Source organism: Mesoplodon mirus (assembly GCF_964341445.2).
Source record: "Mesoplodon mirus genome assembly, chromosome: 6".
Taxonomy (NCBI): domain Eukaryota; kingdom Metazoa; phylum Chordata; class Mammalia; order Artiodactyla; family Ziphiidae; genus Mesoplodon; species Mesoplodon mirus.
Window position 1 is genome coordinate 121583624 of NC_138982.1, and position 12499 is coordinate 121596122.

A 12499-nucleotide genomic window follows, 5' to 3' on the forward strand; every position below is an offset into this window, starting at 1 on the left:
TTTTTGTATTAGGTAGGTCTGTTACGTTTCCTGATCTTGGAGAAGTGGCCTAATGTAGATGTCCTGTGGGGCCCAGCAGCATGCTCCCTTTAGGTCACAAGAGCCAGTGTGTTCCCTATGTGTGCTTGCATGCAGCTTTCTATTGTGGGGAGGCCAACTGCTGCAGGTGCACTGGTATGTGGGGCTGGCTTCCTGCCTGGCTGGCTGTGTGACCCAGGGCATGCAATGTTGTGGGCATGCTGGTGGGCAGGATAGACCTCCTTTGTGTCTGTCTGGCTTTGAGGCCTGGAGCCACACAATTGCTGTGGGCACCCTGGTGTTCAAGGCAAGACCCTGGTATGGCTGACTGTGTGGATCAGTGGTCTGCAACCCCTGTGGGCACAGTGGTGGGCAAGACGGGCCCCCAGCATGACTGGCTATGAGTTCCAGTGGTGTTCACTGTGGCTGTGTCGTTGGGTGAAGCACGCCCTCAGTGTGGCTGGCTGTGAAGCCTGGTGGAGCATGATCTCTATGGGTGTGCTGCTGGGAGGAATAGGTGTCTGGCTCACCTGGCTGTGATACTTGGTGACACTTGACCACTGTGAGCACAGTTATTTGCCAGGCAAGCCCCTGGTATGGCTGGCTGTGAGGTCTGGCAGTATGTAATTTCTACAGGTGTGCACACCTCTGGCACTAATAGGCTAGATGGAGGATTCCAAAATGGTACCTGCCAGTGCTGATGTCAGCATGGTAGGATGGTGTCACAAATATGGCTGCCACAAACACCTTAGTCCCTGGAGAAAGTTTCAGCTGCCTCCTGCCTCTCTGGTAGGCTCTGCAAGATCAGGAATTGGGCCTGGCCCTGGCAACTTTCAAACTGCTGCCTCTGTGCTGGGGCTCAGAGCAAGTGAATTTTTGCATGCACCCTTTAAGAGCAGAGCCCAGGTTTCCTACAGTTTTTTGGTTCTCCTAAATGCAAACCCTGCTGGTTTTCAAAGCCAGACATTTTGAGGGCTTGTCTTCCTAGTGCAGAACTTGTGGGCTGGGGAGCCTGATGTGAGGATTGTATTCCCTGCTCCTGGAGGAGGAGCTCTGTGGTTGTGATTTTCCTCCCACTTGTGGGTCACTGCACTGGGGTTGTGGGTCCTGACTAGACTGCATCTCTATCCCTCCCACCCATTTTGTTGTGGCTCCTTCTTTATATCTTTAGTTGTGGAAAATCTTTTCTGCTAGCCTTTGGATCACTCCCAGAGATAGTTGCTCTTTAAGTAGTTGTAATGTTGCTGTGCACCCATGGGAGGAGGTGAGCTCAGGGTCTTCCTACTCCACTATCTTGATCCAGACCCAAGCAGTTGTTTTTAAACATGGTACCAAAAACATAAAGGAGAAGATTGATACATTTGATTACATCAAAAAAAAACCCTTAATTTTGATTAAAGGCACCATGTAAATTTAAAGACAAGTGTGATGGTCAATTTTATATGTCTGCTTCGGTAAGCTACAATCTCCATTATTTATTCAAACACTAACCTAGGTGTTGCTGTGAAGGTATTTTGAAGATGCTGTTAAAGTCCATAATTAGTTGACTTTAAGTAAAGGAGATTATTTTAGATTATGTGGGTGGACTTGGTTTAATCTTTTGGAAGCCCTTAAGAGCAGAATTGAGGTTTCCTTGAAGGAGAAGAAATTCTGCCCCATGGACTGCAGCTTCAGTTCATTTGAGGAGGCCTGCCCTATGGATTTTGAACTTATTTACCTAGGCAACCTCTACAATTGCATAAGCCAATTCCCTGCAATAACTCTGTTAACAGATATTTCCTACTGGTTCTGTTTTTCTTGATGAACACTGATTAATACAACTGATAGACTAGAAGAAAATATTTGTGAAATCTAAAAAGGAGTATATTTTAGAATAAAAACATAAAACAGCATTCTAATAATGAGAAAGAACTAGCCTAATAGAAAAATGGGCAAAGGTTACTTTTCAGTTATCTGTTGCTGTGTAAAAAACCAGGCTTAAAGCAATAGTTTATTATTTCTCATTATCTGTAGGTTGGAAATCTGGGAGGTCCTTATGCTGGGATCATTTAATCTGCAGTTATCTTGAAGGCTTCACTGTGGCTGGAGGGTCCAGGTTGTCTTCACTCAGATGTGTGGCAGTGGGTGCTGGATATTGCCTGAGACTCCTCAGTTCTCCTCCACATGATCTCTCATCTTCTGGTAAGTTGGTCTGGGCTTCTTCATAACACTGAGGTGGCAGGGTTAGAAGAAGGTGAGTGTGGGAGCTACAAGAATAGGGGTTATCCCTGGGGAATGAATGGAGAACGTTCCTGGAAAGGGAGTTTTGATTTTATCTGAAGTATTTAAATGTTTTAATATACAGTTGTGATTTACCTGTGTAATTAAAAAAATATATAAATATTGTTATAGCCTGAATGTTTGTTAACTCCCCTTTCCCACCAAAAATTTTGTAGGTTGAAACCTAATCCCCACTGGTATTTTGGAGGTGGGGCCTTTGGGATCTGATTAGGTCATGAGGGGGGAGCCCTCATGAATGGGATTAGTGTCCTTCTAAAAGAGACCTCAGAGAGCTCCCTCACCTCATCACCCATGTGAGGATAAAGCAAGAAGACAGCTGTTTATGCACCACGAAGGGGGATCTCACAAGACACTGAATCTGTTGGCACCTTGATCCTGGACTTGCCAGTTTCCAGAACAGTGAGAAATAAATTTCTGTTGTGTATAAGCCACCCAGTCTGTTTTATCGTTTATAGCACCTAGACTGACTCTTTGTCATCTCAACTAAAGTTGCAAAAGTGTTACAGCTGACCTGTATGTTTTGTTACCTAGCATTAAGCCAGTAATAGACATCTCATTTCTCTGCCCAAGTTTCCAACTGGAAGAATAATTGCATGAGATGCTTAGTATGATAAATGAGCAAGTATTCAAGGGTGGTTTGGTGTTAGGATCCCAGTTCTGCTGAAACTATACATTAGGCTTAAACAAAGACATTGTTTTGGTTTTTGGGGATCACTGACAATAGAAGTCTATGTTAACATAACCTCACCACTGGAGCCTTATCTTCTGATCTTCATTTCCTTGGTTGCATTATGAAATCTGGATGTCAGACTTATTGATGACTATGCCATAACTTGTAAGAAATGGTAGGCTGTCTGAGGCCACCATAAATTGGGACCCATTTCTGTTGCTATGTGTTATGTTTCTAATACAGGAAGTGTTCTGAGACTCTTTTATTTCAACTAAAAAGGGGCAGTGCTTTTCTTTGCATTTGGCAAATATTAAAAAAAGGGAAATACTTCTAGTTTGAAGAAGAATTGATCTAATATTATGATGTGTATCCAGTTCCTTCATATCCAGGCTAGAAATGGACACGAGTTTTATCAGGATAGGCTTTGCTGAAAGCAAAACCAGGAACAGAAATGCTGATGGGAAGTGTACCATGATAGATTTGATGGGCAATAAAAAAGAAGAACTTTTCCTTCCTCTGCTAAGAGCAACCTTTTGATGAAGTTCTTTCACTGTGAACCTGACTTGGTCTACCATATGATTCTCTGCAGTGTGTTGTTCCTAGAAAGATGGAGAGTGAAGGACAGATGATTCAAATGGCACAGAAGAAAGGGAACAACTGCAACTTGGGTTGCCCACTGCTTAGTGCTCTCAGCAGAAATCAGATTGAGTAAAACAAAGACCCCTACTAGTAAGGAAGAATTGGAAAGGAACAATTGACTTTCTAGGTATCTTTAAAAGTCGTTGGTCTTGAAGATTGTGCTGTGAAATGTCTTCAGCTTGACCTGAGCACATATACAGCAATGATAATGAACTCTAACAGCAGCCAGAGCATCATACTTCTCTACTGCAGATGCTGCTTATGAATATCTGGGAAATTGGGCAGTGACCAGATAAGTACAGGTGTACCTTGGAGATATTATGGGTTCGGTTCCAGACTACCCCAGTAAAGCGAATATTGTGATAAAGCAAGTCACACAATTTTTTTGGTTTATCAGTGTATATAAAAGTTATGTTTACAATATACGGTAGTCTAATAAGTGTGCAATAGCATTATGTCTAAAAAGCACACGTCTTAATTTAAAAATACTTTATTGCTAAAAAATGCTAACCATCGTCTGAGTCTTCAGTGAGTCTTAATATTTTGCTGGTGGAGGGTTTGAAATATTGCAAGAATTACCAAAATGTGATTCAGAGACACAAAGTGGGCAAATAATGTTGGAAAAATGGCACCAATAGACTTGCTTGAAGTAGGGTTGCCACAAACCTTCAATTTGTGAAAAATGCAATATCTGCAAAGAGTAGTAAAGTGAAGTGTAAAGAAGGTATGTCTGTAGAGGACAAATTTTTATTTCTTCCTGTTTACTATGAGGAGGATGCAGAACAAAATGAAAAATGAGCTTATGAAAAATTACCTTTTTTGGGCTTCCCTGGTGGCGCAGTGGTTGAGAGTCCGCCTGCCGATGCAGGGGACACGGGTTCGTGCCCCTGTCTGGGAGGATCCCACATGCCGTGGAGCGGCTGGGCCCGTGAGCCATGGCCGCTGAGCCTGTGCATCTGCAGCCTGTGCTCCACAGCGGGAGAAGCCACAGCAGTGAGAGGCCCATGTACAGCAAAATAATAATAATAATAATAATAATAATAATAATAATAATAAATAAAATAAAAAATTTTTTAAAATTACCTTTTTTTCTTTTAAGCTGTAGCCATGTTTATGTGTAAGGACCTGACACTATTTGACATGAGGTAGAGAAATTGAGAAGCAGTTAGTTAAAATCAATTTTCACAGACTTTTCAAAGTGGCTCTTTTAAAAGGACCCTTCCTTAGGCCAATAATTGAATCGTCCAATTGGGACCATAAGTCCCTGATATGAGAACTGTGGAATTTTCTCTTTAATATGAATGTTTATTTGTCCTGGTGTGGAAATTAATCTTGAATGCATGTTAATGCAGAATAGCATGCTCTTAAGGGTCATGTTGTTCCTGTGGTTTCCTTTTGAGATATAGCGATGTTCCACCTTTCCAAGGTTAGAAGGAGCAGAAGTGTAGAGATAAGTGTTTATATAACCATTATGTAGACTTGTGGTAGTGCCCCTCCTTGCCCCCAGCTGCATTTTTGCTGAGAAATATGTTTCATTTTCTTTGCTGACATCCATCTGACAGTGACTAGTGGGGTGAAAGTGGTGGGCACATAGACAAACTTCTTAGAAATAGAGATTTAATGATTCCTTTATTATCAGCCTTATTCTGTATGAGGTGAACTAATTGAGAGTCAATTGATTGACTTCTACTGGCCAAAGCTGAATATGAAATGAGATTCTTAGACTGTTTTAGAAACTTCTATTTTTGTCCAGTAATAATCACCCTCTATACCTAAAAATATTGAGTTACAGTTGTTTCATTGCAGACTGGAAACTTTTAGAGTTCTCCTTTGTCTGCTAAATTAGGGGCATAACATAGGAATCTACCTAATGCTAAATTGGGAATATGGACTTAAACTCTCTATTGCTTTTACCCTGGGGTCCCTCGCCTCACATGGGAGGTGCTCAGTATGTGTTCAGTAAAGACTGTGGAAAGGATTTCTCAGATTGGGAATGTATTACTGGGTGTGAGTATGGAGAAATCATTCATAGATTGTTAGATTACTATTGTGTGATTTAAAAAAAATGCTTCATGGGGTACATATAACTCTATGGAATGCTAAATTTGGATATGGACTTAGAATGTCTCATTGTGTAACAATTTGATTACTTTCAGCTTTCTTCTTCTGACTGGGAACTGATTTCACCAGTTTTATAAACCCCAAGTACAGTGTTAATGGTGGTTGCAACAGTAACGTGCTGGAGACATGAAGCTACTTAAAACAATCTAGTCTTTGTTTCTTTTTGTGAATAATTTCTGGAAGGAAATGGATTCCCAGTTCTCAGATGTAATTTAGCTGTCTTTAGGATGCAATTTCTAGAAAGCTGCAGAGTCATGCTGGGTAATACATTTGGCTCAAGAAGTTTTCCAGATTAAATTGTCTGTGTGAGAAGTGTAAAAGCATATATATTCTGGAAGTGCAGCCTAATTGTGTCACATCCTTGGCTTTTCAGTTGCAAGTTAAATATTATATATGTGTTTGAAAAAAACCTTCTAGTTAAGAATTATGGATAAAAGGTGTTTTATCTCCATTTTATTCACTCAGAAATGGCCATAATAAACATGTCATTAAGATGTTTTCAACAAAAGAGCAATTCTCTTCTAAGAAATTTTCAGCCTACCACCTTGACCAAATGAATCAAAATGGCCAGCTTCAAAATAATTATGCTTTCTTTTCTTTCCCTTAAATAAAGTTACCTGCCTGAAGTCATGGGATTAATAATAATATTCCTAGATTCATTTCATGATTGCAGATGACATTCATTGAATGAATAAATGGCTACTCTTGACCTCCCATTGTCCATCTTTGCGACAGTTTCCCTGAGAACAAACCGTGAATTAAAGAAACACTAAAGTGTTTGTTTAGTAGAGTTTGTGCTATTATTGTCATAGACGTAAGTGCTATATTACAATTGTTCTATTCCTTTCTCTTGAAATCTTACAGCCTGACTTTAAGCTCTTCTGTTCTATTACTTTTCTTTCCTCTTGGAAGCACTTACCTTTAATCTCCAGGAGAGTGTTAGGCAGATTCAATTAAAACTGCATGACAACCCTTACACAGTCGCCAGGGGAGTGCTAATGCAGAAACCACCAAAGCAGCTTATCTTAGAGTTTCCAAATAAACCTGAAAATTATATAATGAGTGGATTTGCTACTGCACATAAGATTTAGAGTAGTTGAAGTTTTGAATTGCCCTCGGAAATGGGGAAAAAAATCACTTGATTTTGGGGAATAGAATTTTCACAAAAATCTGAAGTGCTATGAAGCAGTCAGGGCATTTGGATTCCAGACTTGCATGGTTTGGTGTTTCTAGTACTTCATTTATCAAATAATTTATGGGACATTTGTCAGGTATACATGTGTCAAGTAAGTTTTGAGGATTAAACAAGGATATCTCAGCAAAGCCTCAGAAATATGTTAAAGGCAATCCAACTATTTGTTCAACTGAATGCCAATGCCTTTGATCCAGGAAGAAAAAGATTTTGAGGAGTTCACATAACTGCCAGGGAATCTTCTTATATGTATCCTTGGAGCTTTCAGGCTTAGAGTGACTAAATTGGGAAAGAAGCACTTCTGTCTTCCCAATCTTTCTTTATATTAGATACCTGAGAATTGTCCTTGATTTTTCTCTCATTCACCAGCCCCGTATTTCATCTAATTAATCACTATGCCTCTTAAATATCTCTGGAACCACTTGACACGCTCCACCTTGATTGCCACTACCATGTTTAAGCCATCATCATATCTCACATCTGGTCTCACCTCATTCTATTCCATTCTCTACACTTTCAGCATGATTTCAATAAAATAAACATTGGATTAGATCTCTTTTCTACCTAAAATCTTTCAGTGTCCCCCCACCTCATCAAAATAAAGTTCAAACTTCTTACTCTTCTTATTTTATGCTCTTTGATCTTATTCATACTTCTTTCTTAACTTCCTCTCTCTCTTTTCTCCTCCACATTTTGTTCATTCAGGCCTTGGGAAACCACATGGGGTAGGCCGTTATTAATGTGGTGAAGGAAACTTCCCTGGTAAGGGACCATGAATTATAGAAATGGGAGATGGTTTTATTTTGTACCTTTTTTGTAGAAGGCTTGACCAGGAAGTCACCTTGGATGTCTCATGTGCTATAAACCAGAATGTCATTATCTTCTTTTCAATAATCTCAGGGCCCTAAATAATTACTAAAAAGAGACTCTGATGCAAGAAAAGAGACAAAGATACATTATAGAAATAATAAAAAAATCTTTGAGCACAAACTTCAGGCTTCTTAAATCTAATCAAATAAAACCTGGACGTGTCAGAGACCTAAATACTGTTTATGAAAAACATGTTTTGAGCTTGGGAATTTTGATATGACCTTGCTTTTTAGGTATCTAAATTCATATAAATATGCCCCAGGATCAGGACTTCAAGAAGTTATCTGATTTAAACCTTTTTCTTGTGACAGAAAAATGCCTCCATGAATTAGTACAGATTGTTATTGATGTTTCCAAGAAATTTCACAACTTTTTTGACAGTATACTCCAGAGTTCCAATGTCAAGACCAAGAATTTCTTTCTTATGCCTAATCAAGCTCTCTTGCCCTCACTCTAATTTTAGCACATTTCCTCTCATTATTTCCTTGATCAAGATGCAGAATAATTTGGTTGATTTTTTTACTTACTATGACACTTCCCATGAAATCTCCCCCAGACTTTTCTTTTCCAGTTTAAACAACCTTGGTATCTTTAATCTTTTTTTCCAAATAACTGCGTTTCATTTTTTTTTTCCTTTTTTACTATTTTACTTTTTTTGCTCTCCTTTAGCCCCTCTCAAATTTCTTCATATTCATTTTAAACTACAAACACTGGACACAGTATTCTATTAGGGTCAGGCCATTGCGAAGAAGTGGAAGGTTGCTTCCTGACTCCTGGCAAGTTGCACCCCTGTTAATACATCCCGGTATCCTACTACTTTTTTATTTTAGTCTTCCAATAACATTATCTTCAAAAGCACTTGTTCAGTGTCTATGTGCAGAGCCAGCTTGGAAAAGTATCGAAATTCAGATGTTCATCTGTTCCTGTCAGACTCTTGGTAGGAATAAACAAACACTCAGTGTTGAGAGCCAAAGGGATACAAATAAGAATGATTGTAGACTTCCGGGTAAGATGGCAGAAGAGTAAGACGCGGAGATCACCTTCCTCCCCACGGATACACCAGAAATACAGCTACACGTGGAACAACTCCTACAGAACACCTACTGAACGCTGGCAGAAGACCCCAGACATCCCAAAAGGCAAGAAACTCCCCACATACCTGGGTAGGGCAAAGCGGAGAGATCCGCACACAGAGGATCGGTGCCGAGCGGCACTCACCAGCCCGAGAGGCTTGTCTGCTCGCCCGCCGGGGCACGCAGCGCTGGAAGCTGAGGCTCGGGCTTCGGTCAGAGCGCAGGGAGAGCACTGGGGCTGGTGGCGAGAACTCAGCCTGAAGGGGGCTAATGTGCCACAGCTAGCCGGGAGGGAGTCCGGGAAAACTCTGGAGCTGCCGAAGAGGCAAGAGACTTTTTCTTCCCTCTTGGTTTCCTGGTGCGCGAGGAGAGGGGATTAACAGCGCTGCTTAAAGGGGCTCCACGGACGGGCGCGAGTCGTGACTGAAAGCGCGGAGCCCAGTGACAGGCGTGGGACGCTGGGGCTGCTGCTGCCGCCGCCAAGAAGCCTGTGTGCGAGCGCAGGTCACTGCCCACACCGCCCTTCCGGGAGCCTGTGCAGCCCGCCACTGCCGGAGTCCCGGGATCCAGGGGCGGCTTCCCTGGGAGAACGCACAGCGCGCCTCGGGCTGGTGCAACGTCACGCCGACCTCGGCCGCTGCAGGCTCGCCCCGCACTCCGTGCCCCTCCCTCCCTCCCGGCCTGAGTGAGCCAGAGTCCCCGAAGAGGCTGCTCCTTTAACCCTGTCCTATCTGAGCGAAGAACAGACGCCCTCCGGCGACCTACACGCAGAGGCGGGGCCAAATCCAAAGCTGAGACCTAGGAGCTGTGAGAACAAAGAAGAGAAAGGGAAACCTCTCCCAGCAGCCTCAGAAGCAGCGGATTAAAGCTCCACAATCAACTTGATGTACCCTGCATCTGTGGAATACATGAATAGACAACACATCATCCCAAATTGAGGAGCCCGGAGTCAGTGCTGTGCCTCTGAGGTGGGAGAGCCAACTTCAGGACACTGGTCCACAAGAGACCTCCCAGCTCCACATAATATCAAACGGCGAAAATCTTCCAGAGATCTCCATCTCAACACCAGCACCCAGCTTCACTCAACGACCAGCAGGCTACAGTGCTGGACACCCTAAGCCAAACAACTAGCAAGACAGGAACACAACGCCACCCATTAGCAGAGAGGTGGCCTAAAATCATAAAAAGTCCACAGACACCCCAAAACACACCACCAGACGTGGACCTGCCCACCAGAAAGACAAGATCCAGCCTCATCCACCAGAACACAGGCACTAGTCCCCTCCACCAGGAAGCCTACACAACCCACTAAACCAACCTTAGCCACTGGGGACAGACACCAAAAACAACAGGAACTACGAACCTGCAGCCTGCAAAAAGGAGACCCCAAACACAGTAACATAAGCAAAATGAGAAGACAGAAAAACACACAGCAGGAGAAGGAGCAAGATAAAAACCCACCAGACCTAACAAATGAAGAGGTAATAGGCAGTCTACCTGAAAAAGAATTCAGAATAATGATGGTAAAGATGATCCAAGATTCTATTTCCCAGATCCAAAATCTTGGAAATAGAATAGACAAAATGCAAGAAACAGTTAACAAGGACCTAGAAGAACTAAAGATGAATCAAGCATCGATTAAAAACACAATACATGAAATAAAAAATACTCTAGATGGGATCAATAGCAGAATAACTGAGGCAGAAGAACGGATAAGTGAGGTGGAAGATAAAATAGTGGAAATAACTGCTGCAGAGCAAAATAAAGAAAAAAGAATGAAAAGAACAGAGGACAGTCTCAGAGACCTCTGGGACAACATGAAACGCACCAACATTCGAATTATAGGGGTTCCAGAAGAAGAAGAGAAAAAGAAAGGGACTGAGAAAATATTTGAAGAGATTATAGTTGAAAACTTCCCTAATATGGGAAAGGAAATAGTTAATCAAGTCCAGGAGGCACAGAGAGTCCCATACAGAATAAATCCAAGGAGAAATACGCCAAGACACATATTAATCAAACTGTCAAAAATTAAACACAAAGAAATCATATTAAAAGCAGCAAGGCAAAAACAACAAATAACACACAAGGGAATCCCCATCAGGATAACAGCTGATCTCTCAGCAGAAACTCTACAAGCCAGAAGGGAGTGGCAGGACATACTTAAAGTGATGAAGGAGAAAAACCTGCAACCAAGATTACTCTACCCAGCAAGGATCTCATTCAGATTTGATGGAGAAATTAAAACGTTTACAGACAAGCAAAAGCTGAGAGAGTTCAGCACCACCAAACCAGCTTTACAACAAATGCTAAAGGAACTTCTCTAGGCAAGAAACACAACAGAAGTAAAAGACCTACAATAATGAACCCAAAACAATTAAGAAAATGGGAATAGGAACATACATATCGATAATTACCTTAAACGTAAATGGACTAAATGCTCCCACCAAAAGACACAGAGTGGCTGAATGGATACAAAAACAAGACCCATCTATATGCTGTCTACAAGAGACCCACTTCAGACCTAGAGACACATACAGACTGAAAGTAAGGGGATGGAAAAAGATATTCCATGCAAATGGAAACCAAAAGAAAGCTGGAGTAGCAATTCTCATATCAGACAAAATAGACTTTAAAATAAGGACTACTAGAAGAGACAAAGAAGGACACTACATAATGATCAAGGGATCGATCCAAGAAGAAGATATAACAATTGTAAATATTTATGCACCAAACATAGGAGCACCTCAATACATAAGGCAAATACTAACAGCCATAAAAGGAGAAATCGACAGTAACACACTCATAGTAGGGGACTTTAACACCCCACTTTCACCAATGGACAGATCATCCAAAATGAAAATAAATAAGGAAACACAAGCTTTAAATGATACATTAAACAATATGGACTTAATTGATATTTATAGGACATTCCATCCAAAAACAACAGAATACACATTTTTCTCAAGTGCTCATGGAACATTCTCCAGGATAGATCATATCTTGGGTCACAAATCAAGCCTTGGTAAATTTAAGAAAATTGAAATTGTATCAAGTATCTTTTCCGACCACAATGCTATGAGACTAGATATCAATTACAGGAAAAGAGCTGTAAAAAATACAAACACATGGAGGCTAAACAATACACTACTTAATAACGAAGTGATCACTGAAGAAATCAAAGAGGAAATTAAAAAATACCTAGAAACAAATGACAATGGAGACACGACGACCCAAAACCTATGGGATGCAGCAAAAGCAGTTCTAAGAGGGAAGTTTATAGCAATACAATCCCACCTTAAGAAACAGGAAACATCTCGAATAAACAACCTAACCTTGCACCTAAAGCAATTAGAGAAAGAAGAACAAAAACATCCCAAAGTTAGCAGAAGGAAAGAAATCATAAAAATCAGATCAGAAATAAATGAAAAAGAAATGAAGGAAACGATAGCAAAGATCAATAAAACTAAAAGCTGGTTCTTTGAGAAGATAAACAAAATTGATAAACCATTAGCCAGACTCATCAAGAAAAAAAGGGAGAAGACTCAAATCAATAGAATTAGAAATGAAAAAGGAGAAGTAACAACTGACACTACAGAAATACAAAAGATCATGAGAGATTACTATAAGCAACTCTAT